A 20,458-nucleotide genomic window follows, 5' to 3' on the forward strand; every position below is an offset into this window, starting at 1 on the left:
ACGCAGTTTTACTAAATGAGCAATGGAAAAGAATGGACGAGGAGGAAAGTCAAGAATAGAGAAGAGAAAGAAAAAATAAGAAATGAAAAAGGAAAGAAAAACCAGACAAGGGGAAATGAAGGAGAGAAAGAAAGGGAAAGAGGCGGAGGTAGGGAAGGGAAGGAGTAAAGAGCCTGCTGGATGGAGATCTGTGACCTTCATTCCTGGCCTGATCTCTCTAGGCTCCTTCGGATATCCTGGTTTCCCCTTATAGGATACAGGCTGCTGAGATGGGGTGCTCTGTGTTTTTACAAATTAGAGAGGGAGGTGGATCTTTGTTGGGGAGGTTGGATCCTTATTTAGCAATTATTCAGCACCACATCTACAGGTGTCATGGCCAGATCGCGCTTCTTACAAGTCTGTTCATTTTGAAGCAAAATTGAAAAAGAGCGAACGTCTTCTCCATGCTTCCGGTACCCCTTTATAAGAAGAAACACGAGAGGTTCAGGGAACCCCGCGACTCCCTTCTTCGGGGCAGCTTTGGACAGGCTGGCAAGCGGCCCGGACCCCAAAAGCACAAGTGGCCTTACACCCGCCCTCAGCGCGCGGTCCTCAGCCTGTACGTGACATCAGAGCCCACGGGAGGTGGGGAAAGGAGGGCTGATGCAACTTATTTCCCGGTGTTGGGGACCCTGTGTGAGGAGGGGCTGTTTGGGGACCTGAGGCCATCCCATCATTTCAAGCTCCAGCCCCTGAACCAGCGCGGCAGCTAGTCCCAGGCGCCGGATCCTGGTCCAAGAAGTCAGGAGCCCTTTCCCTCCAGAGAGGGAAACGTGACGCAGGGAGGAGACAGCCCTGAACGCACGTGGTCGCTGGACAGGTTCCCGCTGCCTCCCTTCCCCGGGGGCGAGAACCTGACAATTACTGCCAGCCCCTTTTCCCGGGGCACCGGTCTTCTGGGGTTCTGCTGACCCCAACAGTCCGGATCGCGTAGCTTCCCTGGGCTGCAGTGGTAGGCGCAGCTTTAGGTGTGGGGGCTAGGGGAGGGAAAGGATAGGTGTTACTTTGGAAAGACAAAAAGAGATAAATACACACAAAAAGAGAAAACTTAGGCTTCAAGAAAAAAAGGTGGAGTGGGGAGCGTTGTGGGAAAGAGTGGGAGAGATTCCTGGATTGGGAAATCCATGGGTCTGTGCTCTGGCCAAAGTCACTGGATCTCTATTTGCCTCCCTGCACAGTGTTGGGCGCTGTGCGGCGCGGAGGAGACAGGACTGGGGACAAGAGAGTTGGGGGCTGGGGAGGGAGGGGGCGACCCGACCCAAGCGGGAGGAGGGAGGCGGCGAGGGGGCGCGACGCTGCACTCCAGTCTTCGCGGGTGATTTATGCCGGTTCCGGGCGGCCGGGCGATGGTACGAGACCGCGCCGGGGTCAAGCTGGTCCGACGCCCGCTGGGGCCGCGCTGCATAGTCAATGAGCGTCCCCGCACCTCCGAGTTACAAAGAGCGGCCGCCGGCTGGCGGGAGGGAGGACCGCGAGTGCGGGAGGGGCTGAGCTCCCTACAGAGCGCCCGTGGGCGCGCAGGCGCAAGCGTGTGTGTGTGTGTGTGTGTGTGTGTGTGTGTGTGTCCTTTCACTGTAGCAGCCAGGGCTCCAAACATTCCTTTCTGTACTGAAGAGTTCCTCAATTGTTGTTGTCTTTGTGCTCCAGTGTTGCCAACTTACTGGAATTCCTGACGTGGTTGCACAGCAGGGCTCAGGCTGACCGTACTAGCCAGCTGCGTTTGTGTACGGGGCCGACCCCGCCGTTAATCCCAGAATAACGCAGAAGAGGGGAAAGGAGGGAGGGAGAACGGGAGGTAGGAGAGCAGAAAAGGGTAGGGATGGGGGACCACCTAGCGGAGCACAGTCCGTCATTCGAAGCACTGTGTATGTCGACCCACACGCTTTTCCACTAGAACAACCCATTTTCTCAATGCAATCCCCAATCCGTGACGTTTGAAAACTGCCTGCACCATGCATGTGTTTATCTCTGGCATCCATACCTGAGAATGCCTGTTGCTAGATTGGGGGGATTAAATCTATGGACCAGTACCTGGGAAAGCCCAGGTTAATTCAGTTGCAATTTAAGCCAGCATCGTTTCTCTATAATGCAAAAAGACAATTTCTTTAGTTTTCACATTTCTCTCTCCATACACGTATAGAGGACTTTTCAGAGCAGTCAACCAAAAGAGAGAGGGGAAAGTGAAACCAAGACGCTTCAGCACCACCATTGCCCCAGAAGCCAAGCTGAAATTTACACCATTCTTGACTCCTCCTTCTTTTTTCCACCCCCATTCCCAAACAATCATGAAATTCTGTTAACTCAAATTCATCAATCCACTCATCAATCTGAATTACAGTGAGAGCCTTAGAATGAGCTCCTTGCTATCAGTTATGCCCCCTCCCATCTATTTTCCATTAGGCAACCAGACAATTCAGCTTGGTAGTTCTATCAAACTAGTACTTGCAAACAGAGGTAATTACCCTTTAGAGGGTAATGAAATCAATTTAGCAGGTCAAGGCAAGAATTATATTCAAATAAAATATAACAACATAGAAACTAAAATAACTTTCATGTGGAAAAGTTATGTATAACTTTATAACACTACTGTTTCTCTGTGTGTGTGTGTGTGTGTGTGTGTTTCCTCCTGAGTGCCATAGAGCCAACTGCCCCCTGAACAGCTCCAATCCAATGTCCTAAGACCTCAAACTCAGCAGGATGGAGCCCAAACCAATACACACACACACACACACACACACACACACACACACACACGTCACCATGTAAAATACATTTCTCATATGCATCTCAGCCAGAAAAGTTTAAGGAATCTCCCCACAAATTACTTATTCATTAAAAAGGGAAAAAGCGACTTTAAGCAGAAAAATATGGTACATATTTTAATATGTTTCATTATTATTTAAATATGATAAGGTTAACAGATCAAAAAACAACTGCCATTGAAAATATAGTTTCTTATATTCACAGATCCCAAGAGAGGGAGTACACATCTTGCCACAAGGTACCACACAGGGAGGCAGAGGGCAAGGGGAAAAGTGTGGGCAAGCTCCTTTACTATGGTTTCTACCTAAAGGAACAGACAAGGCAGAGTAAGCAGGTTTAGGATTGACTAATTTGTATTTATAAAACAAGCAGGAGGTCAAGGCAAGATGACTAATCAGTCAGGCATATTAACAGATTATCTAGAACAAAGTGTATATGGCATATGCATGCAGGACAGATGTTAAAGCATGAAGCTTAGGCCCAGCACAGTGGCTTATGCCTGTAACCCCAGCACATTGGGAGGCTGAGGCAGGAGAATCACTTGAGGCTTGAGCCTAGGAGTTTGAGGCTGCAGTGAGCTATGATCACGCCACTGCACTCCAGTGAGAACCCCTCTCTCTCTCTCTCTCTCTCTCGCCTATATATATTAAGGCATTACATTTACAGAAGTTAGAAATGTGGTAAATACAATAGACTCTACATTGAACCAAGGAATCAAAGTCAACACAACAATCAAAACTAATATAAGACAAACTGACATCACATTCCTCCTGGTATGACACACTCTGAAGGATACAACAGCACTTCTGTGGTATTACTGTGCATGCCCCAAATCTAAGCAGAAGAAAACATCAGTCAAATCAATGTTTTCTCATTTTTTAGAATGTCCAAACTGAGGGACATTTAAGTACTAAAGTATAGTATTTTCAGCATATTTTGTATACTTCAAAAATGGCAAGGTCATAAAAGACAAAGAAAGGCTGAGATATGCAGTTTAGAGATATGCAGCGCATGACCCTAGGGTGGATCTTGGACTGGGAAAAAAGTATCTTTAGAGGATGTTATTGGGAAAATCATATATGCATGCCCTCAGAACTCTATTTACTTCCCTCAGCCCAGCACTTGTCATATTTGTTGTATTCCCATGGCCTTCTCAAAACTCTTCTCCCTCTGCAGCCATAATAATCTTTTTTAGTCATTATGCCAACCATACACTTGCCTGATTACAACCTTTCAATCATTGTTCCATTATTCCACAATTAAATGCAAAATTTTTAGCATAGCCTACAAACCCTTGCATGATGGGGCCTTTGACAATCTCTCAAACTTTACTTGACAGTTCAGCCACACTGGCCTCCACTTGGTTCCTCAAACATGTACTATGTGCTTTTGCAGCCTTGAAGGTGTGATTAAGATATGTAGGTCACCCTCCCAAGACTAATCCAGGAAGAAGTTGAATCCCTGTATAGACCAATAACAGGCTCTGAAATTGAGGCAATAATTAATAGCCTACCAACCAAAAACAGTCCAGGACCAGACAGATTCACAGCTGAATTCTACCAGAGGTACAAGGAAGAGCTGGTACCATTCCTTCTGAAACTATTCCAATCTATAGAATAAAAGGGAATCCTGCCTAACTCATTTTATGAAGCCAGCATCATCCTGATACCAAAGCCTGGCAGAGACACAACAAAAAAAGAGAATTTTAGACCAATACCCCTGATGAACATCGATGCAAAAATCCTCAATAAAATACTGGAAAACCGAATCCAGCAGCACATCAACAAGCTTATCCACCATGATCAAGTGGGCTTCATCCCTGGGATGCAAGGCTGGTTCAATATACGCAAATCAATAAACGTAATCCAGCATATAAACAGAACCAAAGACACAAACCACATGATTATCTCCATAGATGCAGAAAAGGCCTTTGACAAAATTCAACACCCCTTCATGCTAAAAACTCTCAATTAATTAGGTATTGACAGGATGTATCTCAAAATAATAAGAGCTATTTATGACAAACCCACAGCCAATATAATACTGAATGGGCAAAAACTGGAAGCATTCCCTTTGAAAACTGGCACAAGACAGGGATGCCCTCTCTCACCACTCCTATCCAACATAGTATTGGAAGTTCTGGCCAGGGCAATCATACAGGAGAAAGAAATCAAGGGTATTCAATTAAGAAAAGAGGAAGTCAAATTGTCCCTGTTTGCAGATGACATGATTGTATATTTAGAAAACCCCATCGTCTCACCCCAAAATCTCCTTAAGCTGATAAGCAACTTCAGCAAACTCCCGCATTGCAAAGACAGTCCTAAGCCAAAAGAACAAAGCTGGAGGCATCATGCTACCTGACTTCAAACTATACTACAAGGCTACAGTAACCAAAACAGCATGGTACTGGTACCAAAACAGAGATATAGACCAATGGAACAGAATAGAACTCTCAGAAGTAATACCACACATCTACAACCATCTGATCTTTGACAAACCTGACAAAAACAAGAAATGGGGAAAGGATACCCTATTTAATAAATGGTGCTGGGAAAACTGGCTAGCCATATGTAGAAAGCTGAAACTGGATCTCTTCCTTACACCTTATACAAAAATTAATTCAAGATGGATTAAAGACTTAAATGGGCTGGGTGCAGTGGCTCAAGCCTGTAATCCCAGCACTTTGGGGGGCCGAGACAGGCGGATCACGAGGTCAGGAGATTGAGACCATCCTGGCTAACACGGTGAAATCCGTCTCTACTAAAAAATATGAAAAACTAGCAGGGTGAGGTGGCGGGCACCTGTAGTCCCAGCTACTCCGGAGGCTGAGGCAGGAGAATGGCGTAAACCCAGGAGGCAGAGCTTGCAGTGAGCTGAGATCGCGCCACTGCACTCCAGCCTGGGCAACAGAGTGAGACTCCATCTCAAAAAACAAAACAAAACAAAAAAAAGAAAAAAGAAAAAACACTTAAATGTTAGACCTAAAACCATAAAAACCCTAGAAGAAAACCTAGGCAATACCATTCAGGACATAGGCATGGACAAGGACTTCATGTCTAAAACACCAAAAGCAATGGCAACAAAAGCCAGAATTGACAAATGGGATCTAATTAAACTAAAGAGCTTCTGCACAGCAAAAGAAACTACCATCAGAGTGAACAGGCAATCTACAGAATCAGAGAAAATTTTTGCAGTCTATCCATCTGACAAAGGGTTAATATCCAGAATCTACAAAGAACTTAAACAAATTTACAAGAAAAAATCGAATAACCCCATCAAAAAGTGGGCAAAGGATATGAATAGACACTTTTCAAAAGAAGACATTTATGCAGCCAACAGACACATGAAAAACTGCTCATCATCCCTGGCCATCAGAGAAATGCAAATCAAAACCACAATGAGATACTATCTCATGCCAGTTAGAATGGCAATCATTAAAAAGTCAGGAAACAACAGACGCTGGAGAGGATGTGGAGAAATAGGAACAGTTTTACACTGTTGGTAGGACTGTAAACTAGTTCAACCATTGTGGAAGACAGTGTCGCGATTCCTCAAGGATCTAGAACTAGAAATACCATTTGGCTCAACCATCCCATTACTGGGTATATACCCAAAGGATTATAAATCATGCTGCTATAAAGACATATGCACACGTATGTTTATTGTGGCACTATTCACAACAGCAAAGACTTGGAACCAACCCAAATCACCATCAATGATAGACTGGATTAAGAAAATGTGGCACATATACACCATGGAATACTATGCAGTCATAAAAAAGGATGAGTTCATGTCCTTTGTAGGGACATGGATGAAGCTGGAAACCATCATTCTCAGGAAACTATCACAAAGACAGAAAACCAAACACTGCATGTTCTCATTCATAGGTGGGAATTGAACAATGAGAACACTTGGACACAGGAAGAGGAACATCACACACCGGGGCCTGTCATGGGGTGAGGGGAGGGGGGAAGGATAGCATTAGGAGATATACCTAATGTAAATGATGAGTTAATGGGTGCAGCACACCAACATGGCACATGTATACATATGTAACAAACCTGCACGTTGTGCACATGTATCCTAGAACTTAAAGTATAATAATAAAAAAATAAAGAAAAGATACATAGGTCAGAGAGGTAGAGGTCATGGAGTTGCCTCAGTTCCTTACAGCTCTGTAGATCTAGATCCTAACCTAGCATATCCTTACAAAAATTCCCCCTTTTGCTTGAATAAGCTTGAATGGACCTCTGCCCCTTGTAAAACAGAGCTGGACTGAAACGATCAACAATTGCTAAAAAGACATCATAAGGCATCTCACCTACTAGTCAGCTCCAGTATTTATAATGCTTTTTTTCTTGAAGCCTTTTAAAAAATAGCAATAATAACTTTGGACTCGCCAGCCTGAGGACCAGGTTCTGAGCCATAAATTAACAGCATATCTCTGGTGTGTAGCCAGGGCCAGGAAAGCCACAGCAAGATCTAAAGGGACAGCCAGTGCAACAGACATATTTTCCACAAACAAAAATGAAGACAACAAGTATAATATCACAAGAGAACCCTCTTAGTTTTCAAATAAAGTTGTATGACAAGTCTTGGCAAAGGTTTAAAGAAACAACAAAGACTCTAACAAGTCTCATTGATTGAAAAATAGTTAAATAAAATTGAGGCTTCCCCCTGACCCCCCCAAAAAAATCCAAGATATAAAGACACCATTGCAGGAAGACCTGGGATTCAGTTACCTGGGGCTAAGGCCATCACAAATGCTTCCATCAGTCCCTGATCACTAGCACCAGAGTCAAGACGCTGTGCAGGGAGACTTCAGAGTACACAGCAAAGCAGACTAGGAATACAGTTAAGAAAGTCAAAATTGTTAACCTTACCACATTTAAATTCTTCTCTCTCAAGAGCAGTTTATGCCAGTAAAGATCAGTGAAAACATCTGGCTAGATGGGTCTTGAAGGCCAGAAGACCAAGATGATTCCATCAGTCTCACTGTTCCTCTCTTATCTCAGAGATTGTGAAAGTGCTGAAGGTATAGAAAGGCATATGATAAGGAGTAGTATACGCAGGAAGAAAACACCTATAGTTAGTCAGAATGTACATAGGATCCTTCAAGTGAAATCAATGAGGACAATTTCTTCGAGGTCACCATTACATGTAAATCCAGTCTTTGGTGTTCACAGGTTTCGGAACATGCACCAGAATTCAGCCAAGCTCCCTATCAAAGGCGTCAGGTCTATCTTGTTCACCACCAAATCCCCAGAACCTGGCACAGGACCCAATACATGGAAGGCCCTCAGTAAATGTTTGGTGAATGAATAAATGAAATAAGACAGCACAAAGTCTACATTTGGCATCTGGCATTTCAACCAAATCAGAATCTAGATATTGAACAGACTTTACAGGATACAATGTATGCTGAAGTGATCTTGATATCTTGAGTATCATGGAAAAACATTCTCAGAGTATTTCAGTTTGAATTTCTCCTTAGTCATACTTGCCTTCAGGACCTACAGTTAACTTTGCAATGTGAGTTGAAATAGGGCAGTATTTCTCTAATGTCTGTAGAGGACATTTGGCAATATTTGGAGACATTTTTAATTATCACAACTGAGAACTCCTGCTGTCAACTAGTGGGTAGAGGCCAGGGATGCTGCTAAAACATCCTGCAATGCACAGAACAGACCCCACAACAAAGAATTATCTGCCCTCAAATTTCAATAGTGCAAGGTTAAGAATCCCTGAAATAGAACAATCAAATTTTAAATATTTTGACAACAAAGTATTTAAGTTGGATTTCAGACCTAGAGCTCAAGAACAAAATTATAAAATCCATTTAGAAACCACTTCTGCTAATTTCCTTTTTCTAGTACTGGACAATACAATGGGCAAAGGACTATAATTCTGTAGATGAAAGTTCAGTCAAAAGAAACAGACATATCTCACTTACAAGTGGGAGCTGAACAATGAGAACTCATGGACCCAGGGAGGGGAACAAAACACACAGGGGCCTGGTGGGTGGTGGGGGGCACGGGGAGGGAGGGCATCAGGATAAATAGTTAATGCAAGCTGGGCTTAGTACCTACGTGATGGTTTGATGGGTGCAGCAAAGCACCATGGTACACGTTTACCTATGTAACAAACCTGCACATCCTGCACATGTATCCTAGAACTTAAAATAAAACAAAATAAAAAAGAAACAGACATAAGATGCAGCATGCCAAGAAGCATTTCAAAATAGGGAAGCTGCATATTGGTTCCTAAGCTTCACTAATGTTCAAATGCAAACTAAACAAGAAACATATTTCTTTCCCCTCTCCTCTCTGGTTGAACAACTGCTATTTCTTCCTCAAGCCCCACCTCAAATATTTCCTTTTTGGTAGTGAAACCTCCTCCACCTCTCCCACAGTGCCTCTTTCTTTTCTGTAATCCTATCCCACCAAACACTTACCTTCATTAGGATTCTCAACATGTGAAATAAATTCTTTGATTACATTTATGTTTCCCCCAATAAACTTTGTACTTCATGGTCTTCTTTTTTAAAATAAATTTTTTGGCCGGGCGCGGTGGCTCAAGCCTGTAATCCCAGCACTTTGGGAGGCCGAGACGGGCGGATCACAAGGTCAGGAGATCGAGACCATCCTGGCTAACACGGTGAAACCCCGTCTCTACTAAAAAATACAAAAAACTAGCCGGGTGAGGTGGCGGGCGCCTGTAGTCCCAGCTACTCGGGAGGCTGAGGCAGGAGAATGGCGTGAACCCGGGAGGCGGAGCTTGCAGTGAGCTGAGATCCGGCCACTGCACTCCAGCCTGGGCGACAGAGCGAGACTCCGTCTCAAAAAAAATAAAAATAAAAATAAAAAATAAAATAAAATAAAATAAATTTTTAATTGTAGAATAGATTGACTGAAAATTCAAAGATAGCCCAGAGAATTCCCACATATCCCACACCCAGTTTAGCCTATTATTAACATTTTAAATGAGTATAGTACATTTGTCACAATTAATGGGTCATTATTACTAATTAGAGCACATGGTGTGTTCAGATTTCCTTAGTTTTTTACCTAATGTACTTTTACTGTTCCAGGATCCCATCCAGGGTACCACATATATTTAGTCAGCCTGTCTCCTTAAGCTTCTCTTGGCTGTGACAGTTTCTTGGGCATTCCTTGTTTTTGATGACATTGGCAGTTTTGAGGAGTACTGGTCAGGTATTTTGCATAATGACCCTTACTTGGGATTTGTCTGATGTTTTTCTCGAGATTATATTGGAGTTATGGGGCTTTGGGACATAACCAGTAAGTAAAGAGACATTCTCTTCATATTAAATCAATGGTAGATATTACCAATATGACTTAAGTCATGATTTAGGATAAATTTACATCAACCTTGATCACCTGGCTGAAGTTGTGTTTGTCAGGTTTCTGCATTGAACAGTCACTCCTTTTTCTTTCTTTTTATTCTGTACTCTTCAGAAGGAAGCCACTGTGTGCAGCCCACTGTTTAGAACTGGAGAGCTGTGCTCCTCCTCCTTGCAGACACAGTGAAGGAATTCTTCTGTATGGATAGATTTGTCTGTTTGTTCCCATTTATTTATTTATTCAATCATATATTTATATCAACATAGAATCATAGATATTTATTATATAGTTTGAATTATAACCCAATACTACATTATTTTATTGCTCAAATTGCTCTAGCATTGGCCATTGTGAGCTCTCTCAGTTGGTTCCTGTGTTCCTTTGACATACCCTCATTATTGTGGGGTTTGGGGGCATTTTAGTTGTTTCATTGTTATTGTTTTATTTTGTGTTTTAGCACTTGCTTGCTTTCCAGCACAGCAAGTTGCCCCAGGCTCATCTTCTATATTCCCTGCACCAGTCATAAAGTCAAGATCTACTTTTTATTCTTCATTTTATGGAGAATGAAAATAATAACCTAAATTTACTGAACATTCACTATGTGCCAAATATAAGCTAAGAATCTGGCATACATATACTATCTGATGTTAAACAAAATTCCAGCTGATTAGTATGTAACCTAGAGACCTTGTTTGTAATGAATTGCCTAGGGAAATAAATTGCCTAGGGAAACATTTTATCTTTTAATCTTAGGATGGGAAAGCCTGCCTAAGTAAGGCATGAATGCTTCAATCCAAAATGGAAAGGATTGCTAATTTTGTCTACATAAAAATCAAATGATTATGTAAGGCAAAAAACACCGTGAACAATGTTCAAGGACAAACTGAGAAAATACTTTTCACATCTATGACTTAAAAAAGGTTAATATTTACTAATATAAGTAAGTTCTTAGAAACCAGTAAAAAGTTGAGTATCCCACTAGAAAAAATGATCTGCAAGCACAGTAGGAGCTAACATTTATGTGGTGCTTATTAGGTGCTAGACACAACTCAAAGTGCGTTATAAATATAAACGCATTTAATCCTCACAGCGACCCTATGAAGTAGGCACCGTAATTACTCCTATTTTACAGATAAGGAAACTCAGCCCAGAAATGTTGGTTGTGATTTTTCCCAAGATCACATAGCCTGTTAGCAGCAGACCTGGAATTTGAACCCAATCTGATCAGCTCCAGATTATCTAAGCTTGTACTATCCTTGAAAGCAGATCCATGGTACAAAGACTTGGATGTATGTAATTTACTGAGAAATAATTCCAAGAAGCAATAATGAAGGACCACATAGAGTGAGATGGGGAAGAGAAAAAACTAGGTAGGAGTGCCATATTCATGATGGTTAATTTTTTAAATGCTTCTCACAATTGTCCACTTGAGGATCAACCAGGAGTAGTATTTATTCACCAGCCCCCATACCCTACTGGTTAAGAGTTCTCCTCGGGGCATCAGGTTCTTTGTATCTTGGGGTATGCATGTGAGCTTACTCAGTCCACCAGTGTCTACAGCACCAGGGAAGCTCTAGGGCAAAAAGTGACAGCACATCCCATGGGTACCTGGAGCATAATGCTTCCAGTATAAAGTGAGTTGAAGCCCCATTGAGGAGCCAAGTGACCAGCAGTTGTGATACTTTAATGCTTTGTGGTACTCACTGGTGGAATCATTCCATGTAGGAATCAGGACTTCTAATGCAGCAGAGCCTAAGATGTCAGGAATGAGAAGCAAATTATTGAGCTGATGGTGGGAGGCACCAATCTTTCTTCCACTTTGGGGGACAACGATTCATATATCTATCATATGCCACATCCTAGAGGACAACACTCCAATCTCACCAGTTTTGTCACTGAACTGGTGATTTAAATGAGAATTTATCATTCCATCACTGTATTTAGGTGGCTGCTTCTAGGAATAAGGTATAAGTAACACCAACGCATTCCAAGGTCATATACTGATGTTACACCTCCTTCACTGTAAGTGCGTTGCTGGTGAAAGCAAACTCATATTCAGAGTATCTGTCGATTCTAGTAAGGACAAGTCACTTCTCCCTTCATATGGAAAGGGTCTGATGTAATCAACATTCAACCAAAAAGCTGATTTTCCTATTTCTTCTCATATCTGCATTGGAAATTTGTCCTTTCCTGGGAATTTTTCCATTTCACCAAACTTTTCAAATATACTGCCATCAATTTGTTCATTATATTCTCTTATCTTTTGGGGATCTGTACGATTTGTAGTATTATCTCCCTTTTCATTGCTGTATTGGCTATTTGCTGTCTTTTCTCTCTCTTTCCTCTCTTTTCTTTAAAGCATTGTCAATTTTGTCAGTCTTTTCAAAGAACCATTGTTTTCATTCAATCATATTTTTGTTTTTTGTTTTTTGAGACAGGGTCTTGCTCTGTTGCCCAGGCTGTAGTGCAGTGGCATGATCACAGCTCACTACAGCCTTGACTTCCCAAGGCTCAAGTAATCCTCCCTCCTCAGCCTCCAGAGTAGCTGGGACCACAGGTGCATGCCATCACACAGCTAATTTTTAAATTATTTTTGGTAGAGACACAGTCTCACTATGTTGCCCAGGCTGGTCTTGAACTCCTGGGCTCAAGTGATCCTCCTACTTTGGCCTCCCAAAGTGTTGGGATTACAGTCATGAACCACAGCACCCAGCCCTATTTTTACTTTATATTTCATTTATACCTTTTGTTCATTATTTCTTTCTTCCTACTTACTTGGGATTTACATACTGTAAACCCTACCTATTAAATTTTTATTTCAGTCACTACATTTTCAGGTCCAAAATTTCTATTTGAATTATTTTTAGAGAGTGCTGTTCTCTTGTGAAATTCTCCATTTTGTCATCTATTTTCTTGAACATGGCAATCCTGATTATTTTACTTTTATGGGGTTTTTTTGTTTGTTTGTTTTTTAAGAGGTGGGTTCTCACTCTGTTACCCAGGCGGGAATGCAGTGGTGCAATCATAGCTCATTGTAAGCTTGAACTCCTGGTCTTAAGCGATCCTACCACCTCAGCCTCCTGCGTAGCTGGGAATACAGGCAAGCACCACCAAACCTGGCTAATTTTTTAATATTTTGTAGAGATGGGGTCTCTCTATGTTGCCCAGGCTGATCTCAAACTCAATGATCCTCCCATGTCAGCCTCCCAAAGCATTGGGATTAAAGCCATGAGTCACCACTGCTGGCCTATTATGATTATTTTAAAGTCTGTACCTGGTAACTCTTGGATATGAATTGTCACTATCTGTTGTTTTTGTTTCTGGTCCTTTCATCCAAGGTTCTGGTATGCCTGGCAAATTTTAATTGAATAATTTCCATTGGATATGAAAAAGTTATATAAGTTTTGGATGATGCTATCTTCTCCAAAGAGGATTTCTTTTCCTTCAAGCAGGCAGTTAGAATAGAGGTAAATCCTTGATCCAATCAGAATGAGTTGTCTCAGGGCTGGGTTCCAGTCTTTTTGAGAGCTGAACTATTTCTGGTTTGTCCTTACTCCTAGGAAACAGGTATTCAAGTATCTCAGTGGAAACATGGAGTGTGGCCCAGGATTGTGTCTCTTCCTCGTTAGGCTCTGAATTCCAGTGTTTAGCTCACCAGCACCATGATACTTTCAAAAGCTCTGATTAATTTTTTAACATCTTGGTTTCCACATTATATTAGTAATGTTGCTTACACATTTTAAGTTCTTTGAGGAAAAAAGTAGCAGAGAATTTTAGGCTTATCTTAACTTTCTTCTCTCCTAAATCTTGGTCTCTCAAGTGCTGGATATCTTGTTGCTTTCCAATGCCTTTATTTATTTTTTTAAATTTATTTATTTATTTATTTATTTATTTATTTATTTATTTATTTTTGATATGGAGTCTCACTCTGTCACCCAGGCTGGAATGCAGTGGCACAATCTCGGTTCACTGCAATCTCCGCCTCCCAGGTTCAAGCAATTCTCCTGCCTCAGTCTCCCAAGTAGCTTGGATTACAGGCGCCCACCACCTTGCCCGGCTAATTTTTGTATTTTTAGTAAAGACAAGGTTTCACCAAGTTGGCCAGGCTGGTCTCAAACTCCTGACCTTAGATGATCCACCCGCCTCAGCCTCCCAAAGTGCTGGGATTACAGGTGTAAGCCACCGTGCCCGGCCTCCAATGCCTTCAAACAATTATTTTATATTTTAAATTTGTAAATCTTTTTTCAGATAATTGTGGCTATTCTCTGATACTACAGCAAAACTTGATAAGTGGTAGTTTCTTAAAGGTTCATTGCAATGAGAAATCTGAAACCATATCAATGAACTTTTTATCCTCAGTTATATTAAAACCCATGGATCTATCTTTCATTTTAAATGGTTTTGTAACATTATGCATTGGTCACTTGAAAACTATTAGTTTACTGTTAGCCAGTTCTTCTAAATGTTGATATATTTCATTATAGAATATTTTTGAAATCACACTTGTTAATATCATCACCAAACGCAACAAAAAATTATTTAAGTATTGTGAAGCTATCAAACTTCAAGTAGCAGACATAAGTTTTCCAAAATGCTAATTTGTCAATTGAAAGCATAATGTGTTCTGCCTAATGATTTCAATATATTCTGTTGTTACAGGAACCTCTTTAGTAACAAATATACCAAAAAAAAAAACCTACTGTATTTGAATATATTGCAAGATAATATTTGGATAATATGTCATAAAAGCTGTAAATAAAAATTTACCTAAACTAGGCATGGTGGCTCACACCTATAATCCCAGCCACTCAGGAGGCTGAGGGAGGAGGCTTGCTTGAGTCCAAGAGTTGGAGGCTGCAGTGAACTATGATCTCACCACTGCACTTCAGCCTAGGCAACAGAGTGAGACCCTATTTCTAAATAAATAAATAAATAAAATTTACCTATACTCTTCAAAATGTGTACATTCTGTCAGCATAAAAATGACAACTTTAAAGTAGTATTTAACCATAGAAATACCTCAACCTGAAAGGCAAATTATACTAAATTTAAAAGTTTGTTAACTATTCATATATGAACAAGAAGGAACAATAGAGACAAGGCTTCCCATGGCTAGTGAGTGAAGACTGGAACCCAGATGAAAACCAGTCAACTGGTTTTCACTTTCTATTGTAAGTAGACAATTGCCGCAGCTACAGAAAAAGAGAAAGAGTATTAGAACTAGAACCTTACAATTTAATACTTTTTAAAAAACAACTTTATTTGCCTTTCATACAACCATTATTTGTAAATTGGCTCTAACTTACTTGCCATGTCATTTCAATTATTAGAAATCTAAAAGGTCAGCTTATTATAAACATTAAACATTATTTTTCTCTTCATAATAATGTTTTAAAAATCAGTTTGCAAAGTAGCATATATTATATGTACTATTAAGTTAAAGCACATGTGTGTTGGGGAGTCTGTAGAGGGTGAGAAAGGTGCGTGGAATCAAGGCCAAAATTGTGCTCTATGCTCAAAGAATGTTCACTGAAACAGTAAGAGTTTTGCTCCAAATGGTAGACTTTGGGATGATTTTTTAAAAAGCTTTTCTATATTGTTTAAATTATCTGCAGCAAACGTGTTTTCTTTATGAAAAGAGAAAAAACAATTAAGTTACATTTACTGTCCATCATCTAGTTTCCAAAGTTTGTTTGATCACCTATATCACTCTTCATAGCTCAAGAACATTTAGGAAATTTCCAATTTCCAATATTTGGGTAATTTTCAAAGTCACCAATAAGCTGGTAACACTGCCAGAACCCAAACAGATATTCTAAACTAGGGTTCATATTATGTTCCTACTGGGGTTTGTTTATTGGTTTGTTTGTGGTATTTGTTTTGAGTTTGTTTTTTTCACTCCAACAGAAATTACAGTAGAGATTGACTTTTCCAGGACGCTTAAGGAAGCTAAAATAAGCCCTTTCCCCAAAGTCCCTGGGTTGACATCTCATGACACCTCCAAGCTTCTCTTGAAAAACCTGTAGGATTGACATTTTCCCCTTAAGATAACACCCTAAATTTGCTAATTTGTTGTCATTTTCTGAAACCACAAGATCCTTCATTTAAATCTAGCTTATAATGAAAAAAAAAAAAATGGGCACCTTAATGGAGGGAAATAGTGAGAGTATTAATTCTTTTTCCCATTAGATAACAGATTGGCACTGGTCTTCAGCAATGGTGAATGCAAAATATGTGAATGGCAAAACCATGAAGTTCTCCATTTAGTTCTCAACAGACTGTAACTGATCTTGGCTTTAGAACCCCCTTTCTTCTCTTCCCCTAGTTTATGACTGTCCTGACTCCATAATTCACAGCAATAGCAAATGTTAGTCAGCAAAGGCCCTCCTCAACACGATCCAGCTTGTGATTCTTTAGAAACATACTTTCAACGGTAGGAGGAAAGACTTTTTGAATGAGTAATGTCAGAATAAGTACAGAATCTGAGGTTTCTAAAACATTTGCTTAGGTGTTAATATCTTTCATTCTACCTGTGTGTACATCTTATATATTCTTCATGAGAAATAACTTATTTCTTTCAGAAAAAAAAAAAAAAAAAAGCTTCTCAAAACTTTCCTAAGGCACAAAGACTTAGTTTTGTGACTCTTTATAGTGAAAATCCTGAATGTGTAAAATCCTGAAGACAAGCTAGAAAGGACATTTCAGATGGTTAAAGTTGTGATGCCCTGCATATAGCCTGTATACATTTACCAAATATCTACGTGACAGGCACAGAGGTTGGAGAAATTTCCCTATGTTTTTAAGGATTTATGACCTAATAATACAACACAGCCTGATAAATATAATCAATGTATCCACAGAGTGTTAAAGGAGCATAAAGAGGGAACACTTAACTCTCCTTTGGGAGGAAAAAGGAAGGATTGGAGAAAAAGGTTATCTATAAGCTGAATATCGAAAGGTAAATAATTCATATGGCTGACAGAGGAACAATGAATATAATCAAAGTCATTTATTTAGTGCATTATAGTTCTCAACAACTTTATTTAATAGACATTTGTATCTATCTATGATATCCTTGTCACATATTATTTATGTCAAAGTTCTTATCTTTTATACGTTTTTGGAGGCCAATGTTACAGACTCCAAAAAAATTTTCATTGATGCTTATTAGATACATAACAGGCCCTAAAAAGTTAGGAGTCTTAGAAAATGGTAGCTCTGCAAAAAGGCAATTTAGAAACACCCTTTAAATATGTATGCACTGGCATATTATTCAGTCCAAAATTCCCCTACCTATTCAATAAATATTTTTTAACATTATTGGAAAATTTATGAGAAAATTTATGGAAAAATTATGAGACTCGTAAAGTGACGGCTTTAATATATTCTGATGATTTTAGCTTCTTACTGAATTTGGTAGATTTTCTAGACCTGGATAAAACAAAATGCAATGAATGAAATGGACAAATTCCTACAAGTACACTAACTACCAAAACTGACTCAAACAGAAATAGAAAATCTGAATAAACCTGTAACAAGTTACGAGGTTAAATCAGTAATTAAAAGCCTACCAACAGAGAAAATTCAATACTTTACTTGTGAATTCTAAGAAACATTTACAGGAAAATTAACGCCAATCATTCTCAAATTCTCCCAAAAAAATTAAAGAGGAGGTCAGGAGATCGAGACCATCCTGGCTAACACAGTGAAACCCCGTCTCTACTAAAAGTACAAAAAATTAGCCGGGCGAGGTGGCGGGCGCCTGTAGTCCCAGCTAGTCAGGAGGCTGAGGCAGGAGAATGGTGCGAACCCGGGAGGCGGAGCTTGCAGTGAGCCCAGATCGCGCCACTGCACTCCAGCCTGGGCGACAGAGTGAGACTCCGCCTCAAAAAAAAAAAAAAAAAAAAATTAAAGAGGAGGAAACATCTCCCAACTCATCCTGTGAGGCTAGAATTCTCATGACACATGAGCCAGATAAGAAAAAAATACTATTTTAAAAAAAGACAATTACAGGCCACAATGTCCCTTATGAATATAGATATAAAAATTATCCACAAAATACTAGCAAACCAAATTTGGTAGCTTATTAAAAGGATTACATACCATAACCAGGTGGAATTTATCCCCAGAATGCAAGGTGACTTAACATTCAAAAATCAATCAATGTAATACACCACGTTAAACAAGGGAAGGGAGGCAAAATAAACAACATGATGATCTCAGTGGCTGCAAAAGAAGCATTTGACAAAATCCAACAATGTTCCATGACAAAACACTCAAGAAACTGGGAATAGAAAAGAACTTCCTCAACATGATAAAACTGGTATAGGAAAAACTCGCGGCTACGATCATACTCAATGGTGATAAAAATAAAAGCTTTTCCCCTAAGATCAAGAACAAGAGAAAAGTGCCCACTTTCACCATTTCTATTCAACATAGTACTAAAAGTTCTCACCAGAACAATCAGGCAAGAAAAAGAAATAAGAGGCATCCCAATGGGAAAGGAAGATGTAAAACAATCTCTATTCAAAGATGATATAATTTTATATGTAGAAACCCATAAAGAATACACACTCGCCCCCGGCCCCCCAACACACACACGCTGTTAGAGCTAATAAATTAAGTCAGCAAAGTTGTAGATCACAAAATCAACACACAAAAATTGTTTGTATTTCTATACACTAGCAACGAATAATCTAAAAGGAAATTAAGAAAAAAGTTCCAGTTACAATTGCATCAAAAAGAATAAAATACCTAGGAATAAATTTAACCAAGTAGGCAAAAGCCTTTTATGCTGGAAACTACAAAACATTGCTGAAAAAAATTAAAGAAGACACAAATAAATGGAAAAACATTCTGTGTTCATGGATTACAAGACTTAATATATGGCCAGGTGTGGTGGCTCATGCCTGTAATCCCAACACTGTGGGAGGCCGAGGTGGGAGGATGACTTGTGCTCAAGAGTTCAAGACCAGCCTGGGCAATATAGTGAGACCGCATCGCTACCCACAAAAAAAATTTTTTTAATTAAAAAAAAAGAAAAGCTAAGTGTGATGGTGTGCACTACTCAGGGGGTTGAGGTGGGAGGACTGCTTGAGCCTGGTGGGTGAAGATGCGGTGAGCCAAGATTGTGCCACTGCACTCCAAACTAGGTGACAGAGTGAGACCCTATCTAAGACTTAATATGGAGCTAGGCAAGGGGGCTTTCACCTATAATCCCAGCTACTTGGAAGACTGAGGCGGAAGGACCACTTGAGCCCAGAAGTTTGAGTCTGCAGTGAGCTCTGATCATACCACTGCACGCCAGTCTGGATAACACAGCAAGATTCCATCTCAAAAAAAAAAAAAAAAAAAAAAAAAAGGCAATATGGTTAAGATGACAGTACTTCCCAAAGCAATCCTCAGATTCCACGTAAACTCTATCAAATGACATTTTTTATTTTGCAGAAATACAAAAACCAATCTTAAATTTCATATTGCAAAGGGACCCCAAATAGCCAAAACAATCTTGGAAAAGAACAAAATTGGAGGACTCACATTTCCTGATTTCAGAATTTACTACAAAGCTACAGTAATCCAAACTGCATTTGGCGTAACTATAGACATACAGATCCATGGAAAAGCAATGGGAGTACAGAAAAAAACCCATGCATCTATGGTTAATTAGGTTTCAACAAGGGTACCATGACCATCCAATGAAGAAAGAAAAGTCTTCTCAACAAATGATGATGACACAATAATGTATCTATACACAAAAGAATAAAGTTGGATCCTTACTTCATGACTTCACACCATATATGAAAATTAAAAATCGATCAAAGACCTAAGATATGAAACTATAAAACTCTTAGGAAAAAAAAGAGAGGCAAATCTATATAACCTTGAATTTGGCAATGGTTTCTAAAATATGACACCAGGAGCACAGACAACAAAAGAAAAAAATAGATAAATTGGACTTCATCAACATTTTTAAAATTTGGGCATCTAAGGCACACTCAACAGAATGAACAGTCAACCCACAGAATGGGAGAAAACATTTGTAAATCATATATGTGATAAAGGTCTAGTATCCAGAAAATATAAAGAACTCCTACAACCTGACAACAAAAAGACAAAACCCAACTTAAAAGTGGATGAGGAAGCTGGGCATAGTGGCTCACACCTGTAATCCCAGCACTTTGGGAGCCTGAAGCGGGTAGATCACCTAAGGTCAGGAGTTCAAGACCAGCCTCACCGAACTCCGGCTCTACTGGAGCCGGTGAAACCCCGTCTCTACTGAAAACACAAAAAAT

Source organism: Theropithecus gelada, chromosome 12 (assembly GCF_003255815.1).
Source record: "Theropithecus gelada isolate Dixy chromosome 12, Tgel_1.0, whole genome shotgun sequence".
Lineage (NCBI taxonomy): Eukaryota > Metazoa > Chordata > Mammalia > Primates > Cercopithecidae > Theropithecus > Theropithecus gelada.